General features: G+C 29.1%; 1 long non-coding RNA gene across 1 annotated transcript; it reads left to right on the top strand.

The window, feature by feature from the left end:
• The first annotated feature begins 5,274 nt into the window (after positions 1-5,274).
• On the top strand, positions 5,275-5,886 carry LOC111412832. The gene is made up of 3 exons (XR_002706115.1): positions 5,275-5,316; positions 5,523-5,629; positions 5,723-5,886. It is a non-coding gene; the product is annotated as an uncharacterized LOC111412832 (long non-coding RNA).
• Positions 5,887-18,496: the final 12,610 nt, after the last annotated feature.

The following is an 18,496-nucleotide window of genomic DNA, read 5'->3' as shown; positions in this document are numbered from 1 at the left end:
CAAGATCTGTTTTCTTTATGAAAACATATGGGCGGACATGGTCATTTTCATAGCATTCATTCAACAAATATTCGTTAAGGCAATTATACCACATGCACCTAGATTGTTTTAATCAATATAATGATCTAAGAACATGGTTCTCGGGCATTATCATTTGAGTTATGCTTCTGCATATTAAATCTTTTACAGATAACATTAATAAACATGTCAGATCAGTTGACTATCACAAATTTCAAATTTCATATATCGTCAAGATAACATGATATAGACTAGTGATTTCATCCATGACGATCTTTGCGAAATTCACTTGTTGAGAGTTTTGCATTACACAATACGACTTCATTTTTTTCATTTCCTTTTCGTATAAGTATATATCTTTAGATTTTCGGACTACATGTCCAAAAATTTCGTGTTTATCTAATAAATTCAATTTAGATTGCATCTCCTTTTATTTAATCAAACATTATTTCAATCGATTTATGTCGACGCATTTATTTCGATTCCTCGAGATTCACATATGACATTGTATATCATGTACAAAATTGTTGTCGACAACTTTTTCTTTTCCTATAGTGACATAACTTATTTAGATATCTCAATTTTCAACTTATCAGGTACCTGAACCTTTTCTGGAATTTTATAATTTGTTGTGTCTAAATACTCATTAAGAGTATATACCTCCTTAACGAAACCATGCTCCATTTTCATTTGAAGATTTATGTATTAGAATCGAATATCATCATGCTTCAGGCGTGCCATAGATGTATCAAATATAATGCTAACAAATTGTCCCCTAAGACATCGATTCGTATTGGAGCATTAAAAATTGGTGCGTGAGATATTGTTGATTTCTTTGATCAATAAATACATCTAAATAAATTATCTTTCGAACTTCCGGTTCGAATGATATTTAGCGAGGATTCAGATGATGATGCATTTATACATTATTTTCAACTTTTTAATTCCTCCCCTAACGCTGAGAGAATTGTCCAATCAAATTGACAATTATTTTTTCAGTGTTATAAAATATCGCCCATTTGAAATAATAGTTCAAACTACATACATATTCTCACCATTCTTTATTTTTCATCTCAATGTATTGTGGTGTTCAATTTTTATATATACTGCACCATAAAAAATAATTAGATAGAAAAATTAGGATCTGACCATAAACTGATTATAATATGAAGAATTATGATTTTGACATGACGCGTAATAGAATTCCCTAAATAAAAATGGGAAATACTTTATTCTCAATTAAATTAATTAGAGGCATTTAACAAACAGTAGTGTTGAACCATTTATCGACATCTCAATTAACAATTATTAAAATGTTAAGATTTATGCCCACTAACATTAACAAGACATAGTCTTGATTATATAATTTGAAAATTATGCTCACAACTTGAGCAATAATTTCGCAAAACTTTGAATTACAAACACCAGGTAATCATCTAATATTTATGTCAAATCTATTAGATACAAATAATATTTAGATAGTTAACATGGTGGGTGACGGGGCCTCATATATCACCCTAATTAATTTTCAAAAATATAGAGAATTCAATCCCTATTTTAGCTTGCGATGTTTAATGATCAATTGTCGATAAAGAAAATAAATAATATATAGGAATTCATTGGATTGAAAAATATTCTGATGCTTCATTTAATATCCATTAAAAAAATTTAATTTTGCATCATTATTGATCCAGTGATGGTCCAATTGGTCATGCCAAATAATAAAATCAAATTGAACTTCTAGTTCAATATAATATATAATTCAATTATTTAATCTCGAAGAATATGATTAAATATTATATAATCATATATCATTCAAGTAGTCAAATTAATCAATGTTCTAACGACATTAGTTATATGTTTTTCTTCAGGAATAAACATGAACTCAAGATAATATATTTTTTGAAACATGTGCTACTTTAAAAGCATGTTATTATTATTATTATTATTATTATTATTATTATTATTATTATTGCTCATTCAAAAGCAATATGTTAATATTCTTTTGGATTATATGAAAAATTTTAATGTCATGCTCTTCAGGAGTAATAAAATATTATTGTTTACAGTAATAATTATATAAAAATTTACTCTTCAGGAATAAAAACATAATTTTATGTTAGATCTCATATCATTGTGCTCTTTAAGAGCAATAAAATCTTACCAGAGCATCAATACCTAAACATGTATACAGAAAAATGGACACGTAAATAAATAGCGTAATTTAATTCGTGACTTTACATATAGTCGATCAATATTTTTTAGGAATATTGTAATTATAATATCATACTCTTTTGAAGCAATTAATATTCTATTTTTTTAATATTAATAACATTGTGTTTCTTCAGGAACACCAACACAACCTTTTTTTTTAATATTATTTTTTATATATATAAAATATATTTTCTTTAGGAGCACAACGAGACATATAATCTTTAAGAGTATAAATACAATACTCTTTTGGAATATTGACATTGACGATTAATTCTACCTTTTTGGCTAAATAATAAAATTTATGTCCTACATGAGTAACAATGAAATATTCTTCATGAATATTTATATAACGTGTTTTGTGTTTCTTTGAGAACATCAACATTATATTCATTTAAAATAACTATAATTTAAATTACACTTCTTCAGGAGCATTGAGTCAATATTCTTTTGGAAACTAAACTTGTAATATCATACTCTTTATAAGTAAGTAATATTCTTCTGGAATATTAATAATGTTGTGCTACTTAAGAAGCAACAACGAACTATTCATAATAGATAGTTATACAATTAATATTCTTTCGGAATATTAATTATAATGTTGTGCTACTTTTGAAACATTAAGATGATAAATTCTTAATTTGAAATTCACAGAATAATATCTAAAAATATATAATTACCTTATAGACATGATATGAACTTATATATAAAAATTAATTACCAAACATGCATTAAGAAAAAGAATCTCTATACATAGAAGTTAAGAAAATAAGCTAAATCATTTATTGGCGAAATCTTTTACCAATATGCAAAAGATACTAAACATGCATGTGAATTTCACATATATAGAAAAACTAAAGGTAAAACTAATATGTAACAGATTTAAAAAACAAAATTAATACTGATTAATATGTGGAAAAAATGATCGTGTATGAATAAAAGGAACGTGAATTAATATGTGTTCAGATTACGTGATAAATATTCATGCCTATAAAAATTATTACTTTCACTAAACTTTGAAAAATTAAGCTATCGTGCTGTTAACGTGTTATAAAAGTGAAGAAAAGAGAAGAGAACAGAGAGAAGTCAATAGACTTGTGTGATTCTCCTTTTTTATTTTTTGTGTGGAATCTAATACAAATTAATTTTACCATGAAGCATTCCTAAATATATTGTTGTCAATTGGTATCCCACCAAATAAGTTAATGTTGAAAAGAAATTGTTCAGTAACGCTCTAAGGAATCTGAACTCATCCAACGATCTTTACAATGGAACAAGAATTATTTCTCGTAATTTCAAAAGACATATTATCCATTCAGAAATAACTGTTGGACAACATGCCGGAAAACAAGTTTTCCTTCTGCGCATCCCATTAACTCTAGCAAAGGATGAAAGATGTCGATTCAAATTTAAAAGAAAATAATTTTCAATACATCTATTGAAATATTCATTTTCTGAATGTGTGAGTGTGTTTATTCTTTTTAACAATTTTAATTTTTTCTTTAGCAATATCGATTGATCAACTACTTTTAAAAATATTATTAGTACTTAAACAATATTACATGCATCATTCACCCGATACATAAGATATGCAACACACGTGCTTACTACTAGTAAATGTGAGAGAGAGAGAGAGAGAGAGAGAGAGAGAGAGAGAGAGACTGTCTTAGCTTTCTAAAATTGGTCAAATTATGATCAAACGATGACTTTCATCAATTGATGAAATTTTGGATGGAAACTATGCTCATAGTTTAAATCACTACAATATATAAAGTAGGAAAGTTGTAACACTATTCATAAGACATCATGCTTACATCATTTTTGTACCAATTTTACCTTTTCTTTTTCTCAAGCATGACGTTTTTTCCTTCTCACTCTCTTTCTCCATTTCTTCACACAACCTCCCATGCTTATTGCTCTATTCTATACACAACATATTTTATAGGTTTTTTTCTTTCTTCTTCTCTCTTTTCTATTTTTGTTCAATTTTGTCCTTCTTTTCTATTTCTTGTTACGGTTTCATCAATTACGGAAGGCCCGACTCTGATTTTCTATTCGAGTCTCAACCCTACGTCTCTTCAACTCCCATCCCAGGATCATCTTCCTCAAAGAGTAAGTTCGATTTTTTTTTAGTTTTTATCAATAATTAATTTAAATATGATTTCAGTTGGTTAAAAATTTAGGTTTAATTTAATTTTACGTCTCGGGTTGTTAATTTTCCACGGCTTCTTCCCACAATTGTGCTGTTTTTAGTCCAAAAACGCCAATGTTTAGTAGCTTCATCGAGAAACTCTCCAGCCTAACTCCAAATCAGATCTAGGTATCCTTCATTTCCTCTTCTTTACACTCCTTACTTTTAGTAATCATTTATAATTTGGTTTAGATACACGCTAATTATATCAAGGTCTATCTTTATGTTTGTATGCCCCTTGGTCTATTTATTTTAGGTTATGTCAGCATTTTCGCAAACTGAAAGTTTCTCTTCTTCAATGAAATAGAGACTTTACAAAAATGTGTTTTATATGGCATTAATGGGACATGTTCATTGAAACATTTGTCTGTGGATAATGGAAATGAAAAGTATAATGTTATGGTAGATTCCATGAAACCTAATTTTGTAAACTATCCACACAATGATTATCTATGTTGTTTGTGACAGAAAGGAGTCATCTGCAAAGTGGCATCATCATTATTTTTCAAGTTGCACAATATAGAAAATTTTGACAGTCTACTTGTTAGAATGAAAGATAAGAAAAGGTTTAGCCACTGTTAACAGGGTCTGTCTAAAAGGATGAGAAAAAAGCATCAATAGTAGGAATATCTCATATGACATAACTATTTTATTTGGATGGTACGCGCCATATAATTCTTGTATTTTTTTTTTCGTGAGCTTAAGAAACTGTAAATATTTTCATTAGTTTGATGACATTTTATTTGATAGATTTCATTGTCTGGTGTTGCTTGTAATGCACGTGCAGAAACATGTGTAAATTTGCCAATATTGATGAATCTTTTGTATACATGTCTATGGAAAACGTCATTGTGATGAATGGTTTGGAATTTAAGATGGCATCCAACTCATCCAAGGTATACTTCTCTCACTTCTTTGAACTTTTTACTCATTCTATTATTGAATGATAAAATCCTCAAGCAATTTTCAAAGATCCTGCAGGGGAAATAATACATTGGTAAGTTGCTTCTTATTATCATCGATTATGCATTTAATTATGTCGGTTTGAAGTTTAATTTTATGTTTTTAGATCATACCTTACTTGATTATTTCTCTCGATTAGGTCATGTATGATGCTTACACTCTATTTGGTGATCCTACTCCAACAAACAAGCAGTACAATTCAGTCAAGATTTTTAGCAATCCCGATATTGCTACTGGAAAAACATGGTAATAATTTTTGAGAATTGAATTGTAATATGATTTCTTTCAAAAAAAATTTGGAATTTCTGATGCGTTGAATTTATATTTTTCACATTTAAGGTATGGTATTGAGCAAAAGCTCAGCCTTTTGCAAAAGGGATGTTAAGTGGCCCATTGAATGGCCTCAAGGAGGTTATCCCGAACCTCAAGTATAACACTATAATGTACAAAATATTAGCTGTTTATTGTCTTTATATTGACAAAAAATTCTAATTTCAAGTCCTTTATTTATGCGTTATAATAATATCGAGATTCATGTATTTAATTAAGAAAGAAGCAATTTGTGTGCCACTGTTGCTCGACCGTGCCGATCCCATACCTAACATACCGCATGTTGGAGATAAGCTCTTTTACTTTCCTCAAGGTCACAGGAGTATGAAAGTGAAATTCAATTGCCTTTCTGTATAGTCGATGAAGTCAAAATTAAATGAGAACAACATTGTCGTTCAAAAGTGTGCATATGATTACATATATGGCATGAGGGATTAAATAGTTTTATATGAAATTCTTTTAATAAGCTATTAAGTGGTATTTTGGATTAACATCTCGACAATTATATTTATGCAAAGTTATGACATTGAGTTTACTGAAATTGTATATTCATTGTTGGTTCTTTGTCAAAAATACACTTGTTGCATTTTACCTGAAGCAAATTTTTGAGGCAATGACAGTTGCAATTTGGTAACAAAGACCCGATTTGGTGATGCTTTAGATATGATACACGCCAATATACCTGAATTACACAGCACCATATAGGCAGATGCTGAGTTAGATTCCATGTGGAATTCCAAACAAGTAGGTGAGGCACTCTTGTGGGCTATTAGAAAATATGGTAACAGAATCTTGTTAGAGGAATTTGACAAAAAACCTAATTGAAAAAAGAAAGTTAAAAAATATATTCTTTTAGGTAGACTTTTTTTATCGCATAAATATTTTTTTCCCCACTTTACTTATTTGTCCTTTTTTTTTTTATGAATTATTTGCACTCTTTTAGTTTATTTATACTGATCAGTGAAAAAGTGAAAAACCAGGCATTCTTATAATGGTTATACCTTGGAATATCATTTCAAAATTATCATGCATTTAATTCAAAGACTAGCAGCTTCTAGTGTGTTATGTATTAATCTTTTGATCATTCATTCAATTTTCTTTATCCAATATGTTGTATTGTTAGCTGCTCAATAAACTCATTTTGTTTTCATTATGATCAATCTACATCTGATTGGACTATTGTCTCTAAAGTAAATGAGATTACTGTGTTTGTGTTTTTCCATGAATCTATGTGTATGTTGTGTCAACTTAGGCACTGATGTGGTTGGGGTTAAAAATGTGGCTTTTGTTTGCAGATTCAAACTGAGAGTTGCATATTTTCAAACAGTTGGATAGGTTCTTGAAGTTGCTTTTCTCATAGTTACATGAAAATGTCTTTGCTTAGCCAAATGAAATCTTTTTGTAGAACATTATCTTGCACGTTTGAACTACGGGTATTGTTTTGATGAATAAATGATTTCAAATAACTAGAGTTCAATTCCTAGCAAGGAAATGTACGATTACACAAGTAATAAAGTATTGTTTCTATATTATATAGTTATTCATCCACTTGAAATTGTAGCTTTCTTAGGAAGGGACAAAACTAGGGTGTATTTCATTTTTACGTTGGAAATATTGCTGCTATTAATCTTGAAAGGTGGGATGGGAAGTCCTAAAATGGTAAGATTATAATAAAAGATTTTTCTTTTTTGTTAACCTGACTTGGAGTTTGACAAACCTAATATGTTAACAAGACATAAATATGATTTCTTGTAGCAATTCAAACTACGAAGTAACACAAGGTTTGGATTATTTTGCACTTGGCTTCATCTTTGTTGAAGTTGTCGTTAGAGTAACTTCATTAAGAATTGACAGATAGAGCTTTTCAATCTAACTTCCATTTGTTTTATTTATTTTGTTTTATTATATATTAACTATTTTTCTAAACAATAAGTATCATATACATTTTCACACCTCCCATAAATTTGTCGTTCTATTGCCACCTTGTGACTTTGTAAATGTATTCTATAAACTTGAAAAGGATCTACATTTTTGTTTACATGCACATTTTGTATTTAGTAATTTATTAGAATGTAAGAAATGGACATAAGTTTCAAAATTTCATATTTTTGCTCATTAAGTCGAGAATGAAAGTATGTTGACCAAGTTTGTGCAGATTCCAGTTTGTCTCTAATTTGAACGTTCATGTGATATTACTTGCATAATATCAAATGTGTTTTGATACAATTCATCATGTGTGCATCTTGTTGATTATAGTTTAGAAAAACCCTATTTGTCTTGTCGTGAGTATAAGACTTGAAGATATTGTTATCCTTTGGCAGTGTCTATTAAAAGTAAAAGGATAATTAAGATTTTATGCTTCTTATAAAAGCACATTTATGCTGGGAATGTATTAAGCAGTGGTGGAAGTACACCATTTTCACATGCAATCGCTGCAGACTGGGTTAACATGGTGAATGTCTAGAGAAGGTCTCTATTTACACATCTAGGGATTCCTATGATTTGTGGGTTTAATGCTATTCATGGACACAACAACGTCTATAATTACACCATATTCCCACATAATATTAGGCTTGGGACCACTAGGCAAGTAATATCAAACCCACTGCGTAATATTTCTTGGTACAATATTCCTTCTATCTGGTAAAGAATTTATATTCGTGTTCAAAAATTTTTATTAGCAAACTCTTATAATATCATGCTATAGTCTTATCCTCTAATATAAGTTGAATCAATATTTATAGAGGCTGTTTCAAGCAACAATATGAGCTATGAGAGCAAATTATTCCAAATATAGATAAAAAAATAAAAATAAAAAAAAAACCAGTTGAACCTTTATTTATTCTGTATTATAGAATCTTTAGCATCCATATCAATTTTTTGTTCCTTTTTGTGAAGCTCATAAATATCACAACGAGATCACATTTTGATGTTCAGCTCATGGGAGTATCATAATGTTTTTATTAACAATTTGCCTTTTTTTAAATGAATAATGGAAATCAAAATGTTGGATATTAATTTCGTGATTCTCTTAGTTTAGGGAAAAGTTGAAATTTGAAGTACAACCAAATACTTTCGATTTATTATCTGGCAATCTATTTATGAGTGAAATGTTAATATTTGATTTTTAATGCATGACTAACTATTGCTATAGTATTTACTTTCAAGTAGTCTTACATAGACAGTGGTGTACTTGTAGGTTAATTGCGATGGTATTGATGATTCTTAAACATTCAACTTGGAGGTTTTGAAGTGGGTTAAAGAAACTAGAAGTTAGTTTGCTGAGCTTCTAATTGTGGCTATATATTGATGACAAATGCTTCTATTTCTTGATAGCAAATTTCCACCATTTGTAAAAAAGTTTGTCAATATAGTACTTTCTTTGATTCGTTAAAATTGTTAGCTATGCATATCCAGTTGTGAAGAAATTATTAAGTGTGTGTTCATTTTCATTTTTCATATTTTTTAACCTACATTTATACCATAAGCATGTTCATTTTAAAATAATGCAGATAACATAAATAAATTTATACAATCTAATTCTGCTGATATTCCATTTATTGTAGTTTTTCTAACTACTAATATGATACATTCTTTTTACCAATTTCTTTGCTCTAAAAACATAATAAATTTTACAAAATTAAATTCTTAAGTTATAGTAGAAAAACAGCCTTTTCTCGTCGGAGGATTATTGCATCTGCTACTAATTTTCAAGAAACTTTCTACCCTTCAGCTACTTAGGGGCCCCACTATTTTATGATCGCTGCACTTCCTCGTTATTTGCTCCGATGGTCGACAAAGTTTGTAAAAAGGTTGCAGGCTGGAAAGGTAAACTACTTTCTTGGGGAGGTAAGCTCACCCTCATTCGATCGGTATTAACCTCTATGCATTTAATGTCAGTGATACGCTCTCCAGATAAAGTGATTCATGAATTACAATAGATCTTTGCTAATTTTTTCTGGGGTGATTATGAAGGGAAGCATAAATATCATTGGATTTCTTGGAAGAAAATTTGTTTCCCCTCTTAAGAAGGGGGATTGGGTGTCCGAAGTTTATTTGATGTTTTATACTCACTCCAATGTAAAATGCTATGGAGAGTTTTGACAGGTGAGTTTTTATGGGCTGCATTCATAAGGCAGAAATATTTGATTGTAAATTTTAACATGAACTCTTACTCACCTGGACTTGGTTCATCTCCATGTTGGTGTAATTTAAGTAAACACCTTCCTTTTATTCATGACCACAGCAAGTGGATGATCGGGGAAGGAAAAATCTCATTTTGGTATGCAAACTGGACAGGTTTTGGCTCTTTATATGACCAAGGCTGGATTGTTAATGAACCAAGGTTACAGTTGAAAGATGTTTGTGCAAAGGATGCTTGGAATACTGATCTTATTCATAAGCTGGGAAGTGACAATTTGATGGCTTACATTCATACTTTAGCTATCTGCTTGAAGCAAATGCCAGACAAACTGATTTGGTGTCCAACTCCAACAGGAGAGTTCTCTACTAATACGACTTGGAATCTTTTACGTGAGACCAAGGACAAACTTCATCTCTTCAAATTGATTTGGAATAAATTGCTCCTGGTAAAAATCTCAATCTTCTTTTGGCGTGTTTGGTTTGGTATAATACCAGTGGATAGTGTTATTAGAAGTCGTGGTGTCCCATTAGTATCAAAGTGTTATTGTTGTTCTCATACAAAAGTGGAGGATGTTGAGCACCTATTTCATACTAGCGAAGCAACGACTCATGTTTGGACTCATTTTGCCAACATCGTTGGAGCTCGAATTGTTTTTGCTAGCTCATGGCGTGTCGTACTTATTAATTGGTTGCACCAATTTGATGGTTCTTCGCAATTTCATCAACTTGCTCTTTTGACCCCTACGCCAATTGCTTGGGAGCTTTGGATTGCACTTAATGAGGCTAGATTTAATGAAGGTTTGGTCAATGGACATAAAATTTGCTCCAAAGTGAAATGCTAGATGGTTGAATTAAATTCATTATTGCGACCATCACGTGCTACTCCCTCTCATTTTCATGCTACTCTCCATTGTCTTGGTATGGCTCCAACTCCTTTGACAACTAAGGCTCCTCTCCTTGTTCGTTGGTATCGTCCCCCTTGTGATATTCTTAAACTTAACATTGATCGTGCTAGCTGTGGCAATCCTGGTAGAGCTGGCTATGGTGGGGTGCTTAGGGATTGGAAAGGAAAATTTGTTTTTGGCTTTTCCCACTCTCTTGGGGTAGCCACTAACTCCATGGCGGAAACAATGGCTTTGAAATTGGGTTTGTATTATTGCTATCTTTTGGGGGTTTCAAAGGTATGGGTTGAAACTGATTCCCAAATGGTTTGTCATTGGTTTAATGGGATGAGAAATACTCCTTGGTCTCTTCAGCAAGTTTGGGATGACATCGTTGATCTGGCAGACCTCATCGATTTAAATGTCACCCATGTCTATAGAAAGGCAAATTCGGTTGCTGACTCTTTGGCTAAGTTGGGTACAGATGGACGCTCTCAATTTTCTTACTATATTAGAGACTTCCCTAAGACTACAAAAGGTTGTTTCGTATTAGACTATAGTGATTGTCCTTCCTTTCGTATTCGTTGATTTTATTGTATTGAGTTTATTATTATTGATATTTGCAACCACGGTCTGCCTCCGCCATAAGTGCAGGCTTATAAATAAAAGTTACATTTAAAAAAAAAAAAAAGTTTCAACGAGCAATTTGATCCTATTAAAACTAAAAAATGAGACACAAATTTCGAAGTTGATTTACTTTAAAGAGCCACTATCTTCCGAGATATGTTAATGAATAAATCACATATCAAGTAAAGATAAATATATAGACCAACTTATAAAAGTTTGGGCTAATCCTCTCAATAAAGTTTACCTTTTAGGATGTAACTCCAAATTTGACGATTACGTTGTTAAAAAGTAAGAAAAAATGAATAGAACGTGTGGTTGAAAATGAAAAAATATAAATTTCAAGTAATCTGTATCAAACATTATGGCCAAATAATATTGAATAAAAAATAAAATAAAATATATTATTGTACTTATTTTCATTGTTAACATTTGCCAAACGTATAATATAATATCTATTTTGGGATCTTATTGAAAAAAAAAAAAAGGGATCATTTTCCTCCATTGATCAAGATTGAACCTGCTACTATTTATTTTTGATAAAAATTAAAATGTTTAGAAGGTAAAATTTTCAGCATTGGGTGTAAAATACTTATAATTTAGTGATAGATTTTACTATCTTGCATATGCATAACGTATGCACTTCCATTCATATTAATGTTCTGAACCAAGATTATTAATATGATGCAAATTTTGTACGCAAAGAATATTAAAAGAAAAACATTGAGTTTAATTTTTTGAGTCGATGAACTCCAAAAATTATTTCTTAACTTCATTTTAACAACTTCTTTAATTGTAAGTTATCTATCTATTAAAGATATTTTTGTAGGAGAATGGCTTAAATCGTAATGATAAAAAAATTTGAAGTTGCTAATAAATTTAATTAATTTAATAAACAAACTCATACACTTTCATAAAAAAATGAGGACGTAAAAAAAGGCAAGTCTACAATGAGAAGATCATAGGTATGATATGAAGGCCATATTATCCTTTCCTTTGCCAAATGAAAATTAATAGTGATGTACGACTAACGGCAAAATGGGAATAGAAGAAAAAAAATAAAGAAAGAGGTTGACGATAGGAGGTGTTGACATGTGTCCAATATGAATAGTGCTTATGCAAAGAAAAACATTGAGTCATAATTTTTTGAGTTAATGAACTTCAAAAATTATTTCTCAACTTCATTGCCAACTTTTTTAAGTGTAAGTTATCTATTAAAGATATTTTTGTAGGAGAATAGCTTAAAATCATAAAGATAAAAAAAATTTGAAGCCGCTACTGAATTTAATTAATTTAATAAGTAAACTTATACGCTAAGCAAGTCAACAATAAGAAGATTGTGAGTATGAGTAAGAAGGCCATATTACCCTTTCTCTTATTAAATGAAATTTAGGGTCTGTTTAGTGGGGATTATGAGAATTGATTTTTTGATAGTTAGATAGAAAAATGGGTCCCACCCATGAGTGAAGAAGTTAAAATGACGATTTGAATAGAGAAATAATTGTAAAAAAAAAATTGACTTTTTGGGAGTGAAAAATTGCTACCAAACGGAGGCTTAATAGTAAAGTATAAATAAGGGAAAATGAGATTATAAGGAAAAAAAAAAGTGAAAGAAAGATGTTGACAATAGGAAATTGCGATACGTATTCAACATAAATAGTGCCCAAAATTAGGCTCTTTTATATTATGGTGAAGTGAAACTTGCTGGACACTTTGTTCTGTGAATGTATCGGAGGACTTTCATCAACGGCAAAATTCAATACCTATTTTATGTTTTTAAGAGTTTCATCTTAAGCCTATATACTAGAAGTTCAAGACGATCAACTAATATCTCTAGCAAGTTGCATTCTTGAATATAAATCAGTTCGTTCTCAAGAAGGACAAATATATAGACCAAGGTGTAGCATGCACAAATCTTACCACTGAAAAATTTTGAGTCAAAATTCTAAATGTTTTTCTAGACTTATTACTCCAACTTTTTATATTTGAGTATTGTGATATCCTAATTGCAAGATAGCAGTGTCTAGAAAAATACGGAAGGCTTATTCAAATATTAGGATTTCTCCTCTTCTTCTTCTTCTTCTTCTTTTTTCTTTTCATTTTTTTAATGATGGACAAAAGAAGACGATAAAAAAGTAAAAAGAAAAACAAGAAGTCATGGCCGACATACAGAATAAAATCCTAAGTTGTCTGATGGCGCCATTCGCAGCTTTGGCACATTTTAGAACCACAACATTCAACAGCCAAAACTCAATATTATTCAATATATACGAAAATGAGGTGAAAATGTGAAAAATGTGCTTAGGTCGACTGCGACAACAACAGATCAGACGAACTATGTGGAAATTGGGATTGTGGCTGTGAACAAGTTATATTCAAATTCATATTAACATGTTTTTTCTCCCCGCCCACTCCAGTAGAAAAGTTTACTACCCCACGCGAAAAGTGTTAAGAGGATTTAAACACAATCCTTAAAAGTAATCAAAGATTAGCAAAGTTTTAATATACGATAAAAAAGAGTTCAACAAGAGGTGACTGAAGAAAAGATCATTATAGTCAGTTATAAGTTTTTTTTTTTTTGTTTTTTTTTTTCCTTTTTTTTAATAAGTTTAAAAACACATCGTTAATTGCCTTTACACACCATCGTCTTTTTATCTAGATATCTTTCCATTCGGATTGTCTTTCTTGCCCCAAAAGATGACTTTTTAAGTGGGACAGAAGGAAAATCACCTCGATGTCGGCTCTGCCGTTTGGAGTTTTAGCATATTCCGAGGGTTGAATTGTTTACCATTAAAATGGTACGTATATTGTGAATTTGGTTTTTCTGAATACGACATTGGAGTAGTAGTGTATCTATTAAATGTATAATGCTGGACCACCTTGTTTCAAAGATTGGAGGTGTGCGTGTGTGTGTGAAGAAATTTAGAGCCTGTTTTGTTTTTAACCACACATTTTAAAAATTTATATTAAAAATCTAATTTTAATTCTCACCAAACACCGTTTGATTAAATACATGAACAATAATAGTTTATTGGTGCATGAAATTTTGGAGTGGCCTGCAAATTTGGTTCATTGCATACAGAAGAGTATTAATACGCATTCCTCGTTAGCGGAATTCAAATTAATTCCTCTTTATTTAATCATACTAAACCTTCATTTGATCCCATTATTTCTAAAATATATTTTTTTCTTTTATTTTCAATAACACATTTTTTAATAAAATAACTTTACAAACAAATTCAAAATTTTTCCTTATTTTTTCACACAGTATCTATCAAAGTACTATTCCAAAATGTATTTTGGTCTAATCAAAGATATGACCTATTCCATTTGTCAAAAGAATAATATGTATTCATAATTTGTTTGTTGAGGAATTCAAAAGTCATTTAGAAGATTAAGGATTCTGTTGGCGTCATTTATGTTTATACTTTTGGTCCTAGTAGAAAAGTTACCTAAAAACTTTATCTAAAAACTTTTCTAATCACACAAAGTACTTTCAAAAAATTATTCATACAGATTTAAAATTAACTTCTTAACATCATAAGTAACTTTTTTTATTTTCACTTAAGGATTTTAGATTTGTGTTCCAATTCAAAAGGTTAACCATTAACATTTCTAACTAACTCAAGTCATTATATTTTAGTTAGTGATTTTATATGACTTTTGTGAGATTTTATCCTTAAAATACTCCTCGTATGGTGGTGGTTATTCTGAAATATTAAACTTGAAATTTGATAGTCATTTAAGCTTCTAAACAAATCAAATCACACATTTAAACATTATCGGCTCTCATATTATATTATGTATTACGATTCTATCTTAAAATGTCAAACTTGTCAAGATAATTAGCCCAAAATCATGTTGGTTAGTATTTCCATATTGCTAAGTATGTCACACCACAGTTTTTAATATGATTTTTTACATATTATCACATTTATGTTTCAAACTTTTTTTCATCGCATTCTTATTCATAAATTAAAATAAATTGTTCCTGATTTTGATTTCTCTTCAAATTTTTCATTAAAATAGAGTAAAATAGAGTTATTTATCAATAGTATTTTTAAATAATAATAATAATAATAATAATAATAATAATAATAATAATAATACAATTAAATATTTGACCATTATTTTAAAGCATGTTAACAATATTTTTGGACGACAATTATTATTAAGGACAATACTTTTTGATTAATAAAATGTCAAAAAAAAAAAGAATGTGATAAAGAAAAAATTAAGGATATAAATTTAATAATGAATAAAAATTAATGACCTTCAATATAATTAAAATATAATATATTTATAAAAAAAATGGTGTGAATATAACCAGTACCTTTTTCTATCACATTTTTAATTTTTAGTTTTTTATCAATTAACAAATGTTATTCTTAATTATTATTTTTGTCCAAAAAATTTATTAGTCCGTGCTTTAAATTGAGGGATAAATAATGGGAGCCGCTATTTAAATTCACCATGTTAAATATCTATTCCACTCTATTTCTATTAAAATTTAAAAAAAAATCACATTTCAATACTGCCCTTATTAATTTTATTCACGCAAATACTATACATACATACTATTTTTATATATATTTATCCTACTCTAAATTTATCCATATTACAATATTAATTTTTCTTTATAAAAAAAAAAGAAAAAGAAAAAGAAAGACTATATTCATCCCCATTATATATAACATCAACTTTCTCACAATTTAATAACTAATTCTATAGACAAAAAATTAAAAGATAGAACTCCATAAAGCATGAACAATCACCACCACCCTGAATGCCGAGTTTGTGAGATTATACCTTAGAAATTGTAGATGTTAGGCAGCAGTTATGAAAGAATAGATACGGAGAGGCTTAAAATTTATAACGTAACTATGGTAAGCTAAATGCAGAATAAGTTTCAAAACAAATTTTTATGTTTTTGTTTGTTTAGTAGCATATAATATAATCTGGTGTTCAATAAGATTAAAGTTAGTAATAAAAGATGTTTTGGCCTTAATTTAAATATGGTGTGAATAGTTGTTTTTGATAATGTTGCGTGACAATTTCTAAGCTGTTCTCAATGCAGAAAAATTAGGTATGACAATTTTCATAGTATAAATAACAGTAATTTATCCTTGAAATTTGACATATATGTTGTAGAAGATTAACATAATAATAGTTAAAAAAAAAAAAGTTCGATGCAATGACAGACACCTAAAAATTCATTTCGTAAAAACCAAAGTAGGAATATTGGATTCAAAGGTTTGAAAGTATATAAAGGGAGTAGGAGTGTCATTAAGAGACTCTATTTTTAAAAAGTATATATTATCATTTGAAGAATATCTACAAATTTAGATAATTAAAATTTTGAAGTATTCCAACAAACTCTTTATATTTAATAATTAGGGTCCGTTTGATTGCGAAGATGAAATTGAATTGAATTGAAAACGAATTCCAGAGAATTGAATTACCTAAAAATTGTTTTCTAGGAATTGTAAATTATTGTGTTTGATTGGTGTAATTTTTCACGAGAAAAATGTTGAAATGAAAGTATTTTTTAGTGTTCGTTTGGCCCTATTTTATATTAAAATTGTCAATTAAGGGGATAGAATTTACTGATATTGGAGATGAAACTTGTTTCCATTGCCAAAAAAAATTCAAGAAAATCATCTATCTTTTGATATTCGTTTGACTTTGTTTTACATGAAAAATGTCAATTAAATGGAAATAGTTTTTTACAATAATTCTCAGAATTCGTTTCTATTGCCAAATATATTGGTGAGAATTCCAATTCAAGGAATATGTGGAATTTAGTTTAGGTAGCAAAAAAAGTGAAAAATGAATTCTAGGAAAAAAATGCTCTCAAACAATGCAAAAGTGGAAGTTGGAATTGATTTTCCATTTTCTATGAAAAATTTGGGTGTATCAAACACACCCTTAATGTTACTACTCCCAAAAAATGTTTATTATTTTTCTCTATCTTTTATTTTAACTACCTTTTCTTTAGATTATTTTAGTATTTTTCTACATTGAAAATTGAAACACTTTGAATGCATTTAATTATAACGAGTGAGTTTGGAGCACCAAACCTACTCTCTAAATTAAAATGTTAATTTAAAAAGTGTTTATTTAAAGAATATCTCCAAGATATTCCCTATTTTTAAAAAGCAAATTTAGCAATTTAGAAAGCATCTATAACTTTAGATAGCCAAAAATTTTAAATGTTTCAAGAGGCTTTATATTTTTCTTTTAGTTTTACTACTCTCAAAAAGTATTTTTTATTTTTTTCTATCTTTTGTTTTCTCCAACTTCTTTCCAATGAGTGCATTATAGAGAGTAAGTTTGTCTCTCCAAATACATTTTATTTTAAAATATTAATTTAAAAAGTTTTATAGAACAAAATTTTAAGGATTGACTCTTTAAATTAGAGAGTATTATATTTAGGCCCAATTTGACTCTCATTCTTTCAAAAAAATACATTTTTAAATAGTTATCTAATATCATTTTAATTACACATTCTTCATATATTTATTTTTTTGTAACTCGGATGTCCGAGTTTCGTCTGACTAATCTTGAGGAGTGGTTGTCTTTCCTTCTGATTCACCACTCAGGTAAATGCGAATACGGTCACAGTTTATATACACTTGGATCAAACATTTGTGATGTAATTCTCCTCCTTGTGGACCTTCCTTTATAATATGTGACCAGAACCCTCAAAGAAACGATAAAATGCTCCATAACTTTGCCTCTATTGCTATGTTGCATTTACTTGCTTTAATGGTGTCTCTTTCGTTATCTTTTTAGCTTTATTTGAAGAGGATATTTTATTAATATTACAGTTTTTGGTTAAACATAAATTTGAAAAGAATATAAAACATTCAAAAGAATTTAATGAAAATAAATATTAGTGGATGGATTTAGAGCGATATATTTATATATAATTTTATATGTGTGTATTTAAGTAAATTACGTAAAGTTAAAAATAAAATATATTTTTCTTCTTAAAAAGTAGATATATATAGCGTCTCCCTAAATAATTTTTTTTACTCTCTTGATATAATTTTGGACAAAAATCGTTGTATGAAAGAAGATATATTAAATAATAGATGATTGATGAAAAATGCGATAAATAAAAGTATAAACA

Source organism: Olea europaea, chromosome 16, assembly GCF_002742605.1.
Source record: "Olea europaea var. sylvestris chromosome 16, O_europaea_v1, whole genome shotgun sequence".
NCBI lineage: Eukaryota > Viridiplantae > Streptophyta > Magnoliopsida > Lamiales > Oleaceae > Olea > Olea europaea.
Note: the sequence above shows the minus strand (reverse complement) of the source record. Positions and strands in the feature narration are given on the sequence as shown.